This window comes from Dipodomys spectabilis, unplaced genomic scaffold (genome assembly GCF_019054845.1).
Source record: "Dipodomys spectabilis isolate Male_0828 unplaced genomic scaffold, ASM1905484v1 ptg000233l, whole genome shotgun sequence".
Taxonomy (NCBI): Eukaryota; Metazoa; Chordata; class Mammalia; order Rodentia; family Heteromyidae; genus Dipodomys; species Dipodomys spectabilis.
This window is the reverse complement of record NW_024870910.1, coordinates 3,122,949-3,135,000: the sequence shown is the minus strand read 5'-3', so window position 1 is coordinate 3,135,000 and position 12,052 is coordinate 3,122,949. Positions and strand designations below refer to the sequence as shown.

The 12,052-nt window shown below is 46.0% G+C and overlaps 1 long non-coding RNA gene across 1 annotated transcript; it reads left to right on the top strand.

Annotated features, from left to right (window-relative positions):
* The first annotated feature begins 7,516 nt into the window (after positions 1-7,516).
* LOC122124005 lies at positions 7,517-9,380 on the top strand. The gene is made up of 3 exons (XR_006150482.1): positions 7,517-7,681; positions 8,045-8,193; positions 9,156-9,380. It is a non-coding gene; the product is annotated as an uncharacterized LOC122124005 (long non-coding RNA).
* Positions 9,381-12,052: the final 2,672 nt, after the last annotated feature.

Genomic DNA, 12,052 nt, shown 5'->3' with positions numbered 1-12,052 from the left:
GAACATTTGGAGGGGGGGAGGTGAACCCCCTCCTCTACCCCCCCCCCCCACAACTTGACCCTTTTCTCATGTCTAATTTCATGAAACTAAAAACTCTAAGGCCGGGCAGTGCCGGTCTGCTCGTTGGGCTACACACCCACGGAATCAAATCTTCTTTCAAACTCTCGGGCTCTCCCTTCAAAGGCCAGGAATGTTCATTTTATCTCGTATTTAACCGATTCCCAGGCCTGACTGGTGGGCAGACTCCCCTCCCCTTCTCTCCCCCCCTCCTCTTGGCCTCCTGGTGGATTATTATTATTATTGTTGTTGTTGTTTAACTCAGTAGGTTCCCCCCTCTGCACACCTGGCTTTTCATATTTGGTGATATGAATTTCATGGCTGTTATGTAAAGTTTAGCAGGAAATGCAGGAGCCGTGACTCCAATACCTAATGTGGCAATTTCCCCCAGTGAACTTGGAGAGGCTCCGGGGACCCACTGCTGCTCTCTCCTTGGGTATCTGCGGATCATGCTGTAGCCCCACCGGGGTCCAGGGGGCCCCGGCTACTCCATAGAAGACTCCTTAATCCAAGCCCAGGAGTTGGTGGACGAGCCTGGGATCAGCCAGGTGCTGACAGCCTCAGGCAAGTTAGCCATGGAGAAACGCTAAGAAACTCCAGGTGATCTTTTTCCATGGCTCCATCCAAGTTGGAAGCTCCCTTGCCAATTTCTCAGTGTGTATCTGCCCAGATAAGACTAAGCTCTTAGGAGTTAATTAACCTGTGGTCCAGCTACAATTAATACGGAGAAGAGAAGACAGGAAAGGAAAGCATCCGGTGGAAGGTGGAAAAATAAAAGTAACTTGAAGCCGACTAGATTCCTTTGCACCGGGGGCCGGTCACAGTTAGTTACTGACTTTCCAGCTGGGAGGCCGTCCTGTGCCATTTACTGTAATTGAATTGCTGTTATAACACCTTTCAGGGGCATAGCAATGCGTTTCATAAAAATAAATAAATAAGTGGCTCCTGAGGCCTGAGGCTGCCCGTACCCCTGCTGGTGACACAAGCCACTCACCAGCAGAATCAGAAAACAGCACACTGGGGAAACCGGGCTGGGTAAGGCCCCAGATGCACAGCCAGCATGGGGGGGGGGGCAGGAGAATTTAGGGGGTGGGCAGAGTAGGGCCTCAGGCTCGCCAGTACTCTGAAGATGCTGGGAACCCCCAAATAGTCCCCAAATTGGAAGCTGAACCTGAATCAGTAAATGGCGGCTAAGGTCTAGAATGGGGCAGAGACGAGGGAAATCAATTATTTGGGCAGAGGCTAAACTCTGAACCACTGAGCACTGAGGCCTTAGCTTTCCTCTCCCCCCCCCCCCTCACTTTCTTTCTTTTCTTTTTTCCTTCCTTCCTTCTTTCTTTCCTTTCTTTCTCTCCTTTCTTTCTTTCTCTCCTTTCTTTCTTTCTCCCTTCCTTCCTTCCTTCCTTCCTTCCTCCCTCCCTCCCTTCCCTCCCTCCCTCTCTCCCTCCCTCCCTTCTTTCTCTCTCTTTCTTTCCTTTCTTTCTTTCTTTCTTTCTTTCTTTCTTTCTTTCTTTCTTTCTTTCTTTCTTTCTTTCTTTCTTTCTTTCTTTCTTTCTTTCTTTCTTCATTTTTGCAGGTCATGGGGCCTGAACTCTGGGCCTGGGCACTGTCCCTCAACTCTTCAGCTCAAGGCTAGCGCTCTACCACTTGAGCCACAGCACCATTTCTGGCTTTTTCTGCTTTATGTGGTGCTGAGGAATCAAACCCAGGGCTTCCTTCTCTCTTTTGTTCCTTCCTTCCTTCCCTCCTTCCTTCTTTCCTTTCTCTTTCTCTCTCTCCTTCCTTCCTTCCCTCCCTCACTTTTCCTTTCCTGTATGCCCCTAGCCTCTGGAAAAATCTATTCTCCTAGAAGAAACAGTTTCCAGGTGGGTGACAGGGCCAGGAGCGGGAGGGGATGGAGAGGACCGGGCGTGCAGGGCTTTCTCCTTGCCTCTCCTCTCAGAATCCTTCTTCCAAGCATTTAAAGGGCCTTTGGGACCCCTCGCAGACAGCCACCTTGCTTCTCAGCCCTAGCCTTTGACCTTTATTCTTTATCTTTTTATTTTCTTGTATTTTTCTCAGTTTGCAGAAGGTTTGCTCACTTCCTCACCTTCTCTCACTTTTTCTTCACCTCTCCACAACGCCCACCTTTGATGCAGGGGCCCAGCCTTTGTCGCTGGCCATTATGACCTCTGCAGCGGCAGTGTTTGCTGCACACACTGAGCATCTTAGACTGACAATGTCCTCCCAGCCTTTCACCCTGGCTTCCATGCAAGTGGCCAAGACAGCAGCGGCTGATGGTGTGGCCACACTGGTGTTCATGGGCTGGGAGGGAAAAAAAACCCTCTGCAGCCTCGCCCCTCTCTCGCTACAGTGTGCGTGGGTCCCTGGAAGCAGCCGGGGACAAAGGTTCCAGGGAAGCTTCAGGTGCGTGGGGAGCTGACATCTTCTCCCTGACCCTCAGCCACGGGTGTCTGTGAGTTGCGGAGCAGAATTGAAGATGTCCAGAAGCTCTGGGCAGCAGCAGGTGCTGCCGTGGGGGTGGAGAGCATGGGGGGGGGGTCAGAACTTACTGAGCAATGAGAGGAAGACTTGGGGCCACAGGGTATGGCAACCACACCCCATTTGGTTCCACCCTTTCTGGGGAGGGCACCTTTGGCTTTTTTGGGGGGTGGGGAGGGGTTGTTAGACATAAAACCTTCCGAACCAAAACAAACAAACTCTCCAACTGGTCTTGAGGATACTTGGCTTAGCTGCTGGCTGGAGAAAAGCCCAACACATCTGAACACAGGATTCTCTGTCTGTGGGGACACCCAGCATCTTTGATTTGCGCCTCGCTATCTCCAAGAACTAACAGGCCTGCTCCTTCCTGACTAATTCATGAGGAATGAAGGGGGAGGCACCCGAGGGAGAAAGGGCCTTGGAGGACATTCAAGGAGGGCAGGGCGGGAGCTAGCCTGCTCCCCTGGGGTCAGCCTTGGGGGAGGAGGGGAACAGTGGGGCTGGCTGATGGCAGAACCCTCTGGAAGGAATCTCTGCCAACCAGGGAGGTTCTCTTACCTGAAAGGGATGCTGTCTGTCTCCTGTGCCTCATCTCCCCGCCCCCCCCCCCCCACTTGTCTGGGGGGGGGGGAAATGAACGCTATCCTGTGCACCTTTTCTCTTTCTGATCAGTAATGCTGGCTCCCCAGCAAGTATGGACTTTTGGAGAACAAAGTTGATTCCCAACAGCTACAAAACAAAAAATCCTTTGGAAAAGACAAGGAGAGAAACCACGCAGACAGACCTGAGCGCCGCCCTCCCCCCCCTCCCCCCCCCAACTCAGCAGCTCTTTCCCCTCTGCTCTTTTCCTAGGCACACATGACTATTCCTGTCTTCTCTTTTTGGTGCCAAGAAAACTGAGGTTGGGGGAGGTGAGGAACTCTACTAGGCTTAACCAGCTACCAACAAACTGGGCCTGGGTAGAACCAAGTTGGGCCGCAGGTACTGTACCAGGAAGCACTAAGTGGGGGAGCCCCACTTACTTGGGGCAGTAAGGAAAGCATCTCTTTGGAGTCAGGGCGGTGCCCATGCTTGGGGGAGCTGTTATGCTAAAGGTGGGAGTCTCACCCCTTTCTTTCCTTTTTTAGTTTTGTTCTTTTAGTACTTGCACCAGGACTTGAACTCAGGACCTGGACACCTCCTTTAGGCTTTTCTATCAAGGCTGGTACCCTATCATTTGAGCCACAGCTCCGCTTCGGCCTTTCTGCTGGTTCATTGGAGGTAAGAGTCTCAAGGACTTTCCTGCCTGCCTGGCTTCACGCTGGGAGCCTCAGATCTCAGCCTCTTGAAGGGTTAGGATGACAGGCTTGAGTAGCAACCAGTCTGCTTGCAGCAGCATGTGACCCTGTGAGTTGTATTCTCTTGCTTTTACAGATGTACACATAGAGGACAGAGGTGTAAGGACCGTGCTGAAGGACACAGGTAGCTAGCCAGCAGCAGAGGTAAGCTTTGAACCTGGGCCCTGTACCCACAAAGCTGCTGCTCACACAATTGATCATGCCCTTTAGATCAAGTTGAGCAGAAGCCTATTTGTGGAAGCGTTTCTTATTTGAAGATTATTTTGGGCTGAGGATGTGGCTCAGTGGTAGAGTGCTTGCCTAGCATGCATGAAGCCCTGGGTTCGATTCCTCAGTACTACATCAACAGTAAAAGCTGGAAGTGGCGCTGTGGCTCAAGTGGTAGAACGCTAGCCTTAGCAAAAAAGAGGCTCGGGACAGTGCCCAGGCCCTGAGTTCCAGTCCCAGGACTGACAAAAAAAAAAGGATATCTTCTTCTATACAGTCTTAATAGTCAGCATACATATGTGACAGAGAAAGTGAGGGCCATGAAAGGTCTTGGGAGGGAGGAAGAGGCCCAGGAGAGAAGGATGGGAGAGGTAGCTCAGTGATCAGGCATGGCAAATGCCAAGTCTCCCGGCAAAACCACTTGAAGGGAAACAAAGGAAGAAGATATCCCTTTTATGGAGATAGATGTCTTGGCCTCTGTTTTTTTCCCATTCCATAAGTTCAACTTGAACATTTCCATTTGGTAGAGAGCCAATTTTGTTTTAATGTTAATACCACATCCATAGGTCTATTGCAGACATTGAGAAGATTTGGGGGATGTATTTCTTATTTGCCATCTACCAAGGATCATTTTCTCCTCTGCCACAAGGGTCTCTGCTTGTTCTTCATGGGTGTGGTTCCTTTTGGGGAAGCACTCTCCGTGGGCAGGACCATCGTGGATGCCAAAATTACTGCTTTGTGTCTTGGGGAGCCAGGTCAGGCTGGTTCTACCAGCCCCCATTGACGCATGCCAGAATTTCCAGCCTTGGTTTACCAAGTTAGGGCAGCTCCAGGTTTCTTCAGCTCACCCTCTTCCACTGATCAGGAGTGACAATACAAGTGCATGTTCAACCAAACCTCAGGGATAAGCCAGGCACGGGTGTCTCATGCCTGTAAAACCAGCTACTCAGGAGGCTGAAATCTTGAGCATCATGGTTCAAAGCCAGCCCCGGTAGGAAAGTCCTTGAGACTCTTATCTCCAATGAACCACCCGGAAGTGGTGCTGTGTCTCAAAGTAGTAGAGCCCTAGCTTTGAGCAAAAGAGCACTGGGAAGCAGGCCCTAAGTTCAAGCCCCAGGATAAAAAAAGAATATTGTGCCTGGCACCTGTGGCTCATGCCTGTAATCTAGCAACTCAGGAGGCTGAGATCTGAGGATCTCAGTTCAAAGCCAACCCAGGAAGGAAACTCTGTGAGACTCTTATCTCCAATAAACCTCTAAGAAAACTGGAAGTGGTGCTGTGGCTCAAGTGTAGAGCGCTTGCCTGGAGCTGAAGACCTGAGGGACAGCGCCCAGGCCCAGAGTTCAAGCCCCACAACTGACAAAAAAAAAAAAAAAGAATATTGCCAAGGACAAACCAAAGTATAATATAATATATTGGTGATTGTGAATTTAATTTGGTGGCTAGATATAAACTAAAAGTCACCTCTCCATGAACCTCAGCCTCTAAGATTTCTTTTTCTCTTTAAAATACTTCAACAAAGCAGTTCATGAATATCATGTCTCTTGATCAATGTTGATCCTTTCATCCTTTTCACCAATCCTTTTCCTCTCCTGCTGCTGCTGCTGCTGCTCCTCCTCCTTTTTGGTGTTGATATTAGGTCTTGAAGTCAGCACTGTCTCCCTTAGCATTCTTTTTTCTGCTCAGGGCTAGCACTCTACTACTCGAGCCATACTTCTGCTTCCAGCTTCTTGGTGGTTCATTGGCAATCAGAGTCTTACAGACTTTCCCACCCAGGTTGACTTTGAACTGCCATCCTCAGGTCTCAGCCTCCTGAATACCAAGCATTACAGGCATGAGCCCTAAGCACCCGGCTAGCATCTAATATTTCGAAGGCTGCCGTGAAAGAAAACTTACCTGCTTATTATTCTAGTGACTCAAAACAATGCAAGGAGAGAGACTCTGAATTTCCAGCTCATAGGGAGAAGCCATCAGAGGAGTTACTCATCTGACAACACATCAGCCCAGGACAGCCTGCCCTGGAGAAATACTAAAAGTTCAGATCAACTGTGCCTACCTGGTTTTATCTTTCAGGGGTATTATGATCTAGAACTTTCCAGCCTGGAAAATGGGGGCCCTCAGATATTTTGAGGAGGTGGGAGTATGATTTGGACCCTGTGTACAAATGGAAAATACAGAACTCAGAGAGGAAGGGGAGAGTGATTGTTTAGCTGCTTCTTGTAGAAATAATCTTATTTGTACATTTTTAAAACATCGATTTATTGAATCGATAGGAAGTGCCCAAAATGAATCCATAATCCACACTCTCATAGGTTTTAAGATATTCAGGGAGAACCAAGAAACATAGCATTATAATATAAGCTGAAAGAGGTGGAAAACTTGAACATGAATGCAATCTCTTCTGACATGGGCCCTGGGAAAGGTTTCATGGTAGAGAGGACTTGGGACTCAGAAGATGTGTGTGTGTGTGTGTGCGCTCGTGTGTGTGCTTGTGTGTGTATCTGGGAACTGTGGCTCAGTGGCAGAGTGCTTGCCTACCAAGCATGAGGCCCTGGGTTTGATTGCTTAGTATTACATAAACAAAAAATGAATAAGTAAAATTCATTAATTGAATTTTTTAAAGGAAGATGCGTGTGGAAATTGAAGAAAAAGAGAACATATGAGAGAGAGAGAGAGAGAGAGAGAGAGAGAGAGAGAGATTCCACTGGTCTGAACCACAGAGCATAGGAGATGAGTTCAGATCTTATCCTTATTTCTCTGAGGGGACAATCAAGGTCATTGTGTCTTGAATTATTGAGACTTGTTGAAGTGGCTGTTTTTATACCACAGAGTTTTTTTTACTTTTCTTTCCTTTCCTTCCTTCTTCTTTCCTTCCTTCCTTGCTTCCTCCCTCTCTCTTCCTTGCTTCCTCCCTCTCTCTTTCTTTCTCTCTCTCCTTTCTTCTTTCTTTCTTTCTCTCCTTCCCTCCCTCCTTCCTTCCTTCCTTCCTTCCTTCCTTCCTTCCTTCCTTCCTTTCTTTCTTTCTTTCTTTCTTTCTTTCTTTCTTTCTTTCTTTCTTTTTTTCTTTCTCTCCTTCCCTCCCTCCTTCCTTCCTTCCTTCCTTCCTTCCTTCTTTCTTTCTTTCTTTCTTATCCTAGGGTCTGAACTCAGGGCCTGTGGAGTTCTCATGCTCAAGGCTAGCACTGAACCACTTGAGCCAAGCTCCACTTCCAGCATTTTTGTTGTTATTGTTTTGTGGGTGGTTTTTTTTAAAAAAATTGTATTTAATTGGAGGTAAGAGTTTCACAGACTTTCCTGTCTGGTCTGGCTTTGAACTATGATCCTCAGATCTCAGCCTTCTGAGTAGCTAGGATGATAGGCATGAGCCACTGATACCCAGCCAGAATTCTTAAGTGAGTGTGTCTTCTCACATTTTCAGAGGAAGAGGAGTTGATTTAAAATGGTTTCCTAGGAGGTGGGAGTTGAACTGTTGTCAAATCGAGTTCCTTGTCTCTTGGACATGTACATGATGGTTTAAGGAAGAGAGGAAGGACACACAGAAGCCAACCAAGTTGTGGAAACAGTGGAGGAGATTAATACTTAGAGAACTGCGGCCAAAGGTATCCCTGCCAGCAAGTATTGCTAAGTTTGTGCATGTGCCAAAAATAGCTGTACCTTTGGCTTCTCCTTTGGTGCTGTGTCTCCACCAGAACAGATGCAACCTGCTCTTTTGGCTAGTTCTCTCTGAGTCTCTCTCTCTCTCTTCTCTCTCCTTTGGGGCTAGATGCTCCTTGGGGACTGAGGCTGGCTGGTTCCCTTATGTTTCCCAGCTTTTGGCACTGTGCCAGGCTCATAATTAAAGCTCAATATATTCTGCATGAATGAATGATGCAAGCTTAAGAGTATAGCTTTTTAATCTGTGTTAATGTGGGTGGGAGCATCCAAATATCATTTTATGTATGCCATTTGTATTTTTTAATTAGGATGGCAGCGGATTGTCCTTGTCAAATGGCTCTTATTTATGGTGGCACCAGCCTGGTAGTGCAGAAGAGTCTGAGAAGGATTGACATTAAACAGTATGCTCAGCCTTGACCCGGTTTAGTCACTTCCAAGGAACCCAAGAGCACCAAGGGTGAGCACCACTCTCTGGAAAGCGTTCAGATCAAAGTGGTTTGATTGGTTTTAGTCACTTCCTAGCTTGATAATGAGGCTCCACCAGGATCTTTACATTGGCCTTCCTTCCTTCCTTCCTTCCTTCCTTCCTTCCTTCCTTCCTTCCTTCCTTCCTTCCTTCCTTCCTTCCTTCCTTCCTTCCTTCTTCTTTCTTTCTTTCCTCTTTCTTTCTTTTTTCTCTCTCTCTTTCTTTCTTTTTCTCTTAACCATTCATAACCATGGTAAAACTTCACAAGATTGAACTTAAACACACACACACACACACACACACACACACACACACACACACACACACACGCTCATCTAATGACATGGATTCTTTTGTATTTTTTGTGCTGATCTGGGCTTGAACCCAGGACCTGTGCACTGACTTATAAGCATTTAAAAAAATTTTTTTTTGCCCAAGACTACTGCTCTATCACTTGAGCCATAGCTACACTTCTGGCTTTTGGGTAGTTTAAGAATAACAGCCTCAAGCCGGGCGCTGGTGGCTCATACCTGTAATCCTAGCTACTCAGGAGGCTGAGATCTGAGGATCTTGGTTCAAAACCAGCCTGTGCAGGAAAGACTGTGAGATTCTTATCTCCAATAAACCACTAGAAAACCGGAAGTGGCGCTGTAGCTCAAGTGGTAGAGCACGCGCCTTAAGCTGAAGAGCTGAGGGACAGTGCCCAGGCCCAGAGTTCAAGCCTCATGACAGACCAAAAAAAAAAAAAGAATAACAGCCTCATGGACTTTCCGTCCCTGGGCTGCTTTGAACTGTGATCCTCAGATCTCAGCCCCTGGCATCTGGCTTATAACATGGATTCATAAAGGTTGAGATCTTACTGCCACTGATCTAAGGAAAGAGAAAGACCCATAAAGGGGAAATGATTCCTCTAAGAGATTTTCATGTCTTCCTTTCACACCATTGTTCTGCAGAAACATTTTCCAACAATTGGATCTTGGAAACAAGCATGGAGAAAATGATTACATGAAATCAAAACACCATCAGCTTCCTCTGAATTCTACCTTATGTTTTAGCCTCTCTATGGCTCCCTGGCTTGGAATAATTTCAAGCTCCTACTGGTTTGTGGCGAGACATCTTCTTCATCTCTAAATACATTTTTCCTTTAAAAAAAAATTCCTCCTACCTCCTTGTTCATGTGAAATCTCTTGTAAGAATTCAGATTGCAAAGGAATTCACAGGTGGGGTGGAATACGTTTTTGAGCCTTATGTTTACTGACGTTCGTGGCTCTGGGGGGAGTCAAAATCTCCAGTAAAGAATGATCTCACTTTTGTTTGCTTTGAGTTGATGGGGCCATGCTACTCTCCACACTGATCTCAGAAACACTAGCTCTGCCTTGGTATCCAGACAAGTTAGGGATTGTAAAAACATGTCACTCAAAGACGAGTTAACATTTGAGAACTACATCCCTCTGCTGGAAGGGCTTAAACTAGACACAGTGACAGTCAATATTACAATACAATTCTAGAGAGCTGTGACAAGAGACGTAGATGAATTGTCCATGCTGCTGCTTTGGGGTAGCTCTATATGCAGAGTGGATGACTTTGTGTTTATATTCTGATCGGACCCTGCTTGGAGTTTGTATTCGGAATGCCTTCCTTCTCCCAAGGCTTCTGTGTTAGATGTGATGCCCAGGAAAGTGGTGGATGCTTTGAGAGGTAGAGTGTAGTGAGAAGTCTTAGGTCACTGGGAATTGCCTTGCCAGTCCTCACCCCCTGATGAATCTCCCTCCTTCCCTGGTATGAGGTTTTGCTCCAGTCACGAGCTCCTACCATGATGCACTCACTGCCCTACCTCATTGGACCCAGTAATGGGTCCAGTTTGTCAAAGTCTGGGGCCTCCGGCACTGGGAGCCAAAATGAACCTTTAGAATCTTTAGTGAATCTTTAGAAATTCATTGTCTCAGGCGTTTGTTATGGCCACGGAGAGCTGATGAACACAGAGCCAGGGTCCTTCTCTTAACCACCTGGGGGAATTTGTGGTTACCAAATCTACACCTTGGAATGGAAGCCATTATTGCAACAAATGTGTCAGCTTCATATTCTCAGGGCAAACATGCCTAGTAAATATGAAAGCAGGAAGATCTACAGAGTAGAAACCAATATTATTCTCCAACCCATGATTATAAATGCAAACAAGGAGATACTTAGGGGATAATATAAATAACGCTGGAAGAAATGTTTTTATGCTTAACCATTTGTCCAGATTGTCATCATTTAGTTTGGGTATATTTTAGACCAAAGTCTTTGAATTAAGACATATTGAAGTTCTCTGTGTTTGTGTGTGAGTGTGTGCTGACCCCGGAGCTTGAACTCAAGACCTACATGCTGTCCCTTTGCTTTTCTGCTCAAAGCTGGCACTCTACCCTGTGAATCACAGCTCCACTTCTGACTTTTCAGTGACTAATTGGAGATAAGAATCTCATGGCCTTTCCTTCCTGGGCTGGCTTTGAACCACAATCCTAAGATCTCAATGTCTTGAGTAGGATTACAGACCTGAGCCACTGTTGAACTATCTTAAGGCTCTTGATTGAAAACTGAGAAATGAATAAAATAGTTATTACTGAATGGATAGTATAAACTCTAAGGAAATCTAGATGTTTGGGACTTTCTCTCTAAACAATAGTATAGAGTTCCTCTTTTGGAATTATAAGAGTTCCTCTTTCGGAATTGTAGCTTTGGTGACGTACACACAGATTTGAGTTTGTTTTTCAATTGGAGGCCAAACAATGAAAGAACTGGCACTAATTCCATCTCTTTCTGAGAAAGGTAACACTAAGAACAAATACTTAATGTTTACTTGTCAAGGAAGCAAGCGTCTCAGGGCACTGAGCTATTATTTTGGCATAAATCTCAAATGGAAAGAAAATACAGAAATGGAATGCAATATAGAACTAAGACTTTTTGTGTTTACTCAGTTTGGTGAAGAGGGACCAAGGAAGAGTTGGATCGCCTACAGAAGGACAATGTGTGAAGGGACATTTTTCTCAACTCTGACATTATTAATTAAAAAGCCCCCCCCCAAAAAAAAATCAGTATTAATCCTAGGAATTGGAAAAATTGAGGGAAAGGGTGGAGTTGGGAGATTTTGAGAAGGATGGAGGGGGTGATATTGATCAAGATACAATGTGATCGTAAACTCACATATGGAATCGAAACCACTTTGTATGACTACTTGAAGACCATAATAATATAATTAAAATAATAATTTTCATTGACTCCTCATGATGCTAGAACATTTCTGCATTCATACAGGATCACTAATCTAGAAGTCTTTTTTTTTTTTTAAATGCCCGTACAGGGCCTTGAACTCAAGGCCTTGAATGCTGTCCCTGAGCATTTTTTGCTCAAGGCTAGAGCTCTACCATTTGAGCCATAGTTCCACTTCAGGCTTTTTTTTTTTTTGGAAGTTAATTGGAGCTAAGAGTCTCACAGACTTTCCTACCTGGGCTGGCTTTGAGCCTTGATCCTCAGATTTCAGCCTCCAGAGTAGCTAGGATTACAGGTATGAGCCACAGTGCCCAATTCAAAGTCTTTACTTGTATAACATGGCCTCCAATAATCTTCTGTGGTAGCCAGTGGGGGAGAAAAATTGTTAATATATTGCCAATTCAGCGGGCATAAATTGCTGGGATCCATTTATGGAATAAATTACGCTCCTAAGCCTTCTCAGATGCGAGGCCAATAGAGATTTTAAAGCAGCAAAGGAAAAATGCAAGATTTAGCTGGAAGGGGCAGTGGTTCCTATTGGGAAGTCTCTCTGGAGTTCTTCCTCTGTGCCCCTGTGAAGAGATTAAAGAGCTCCTTTCTG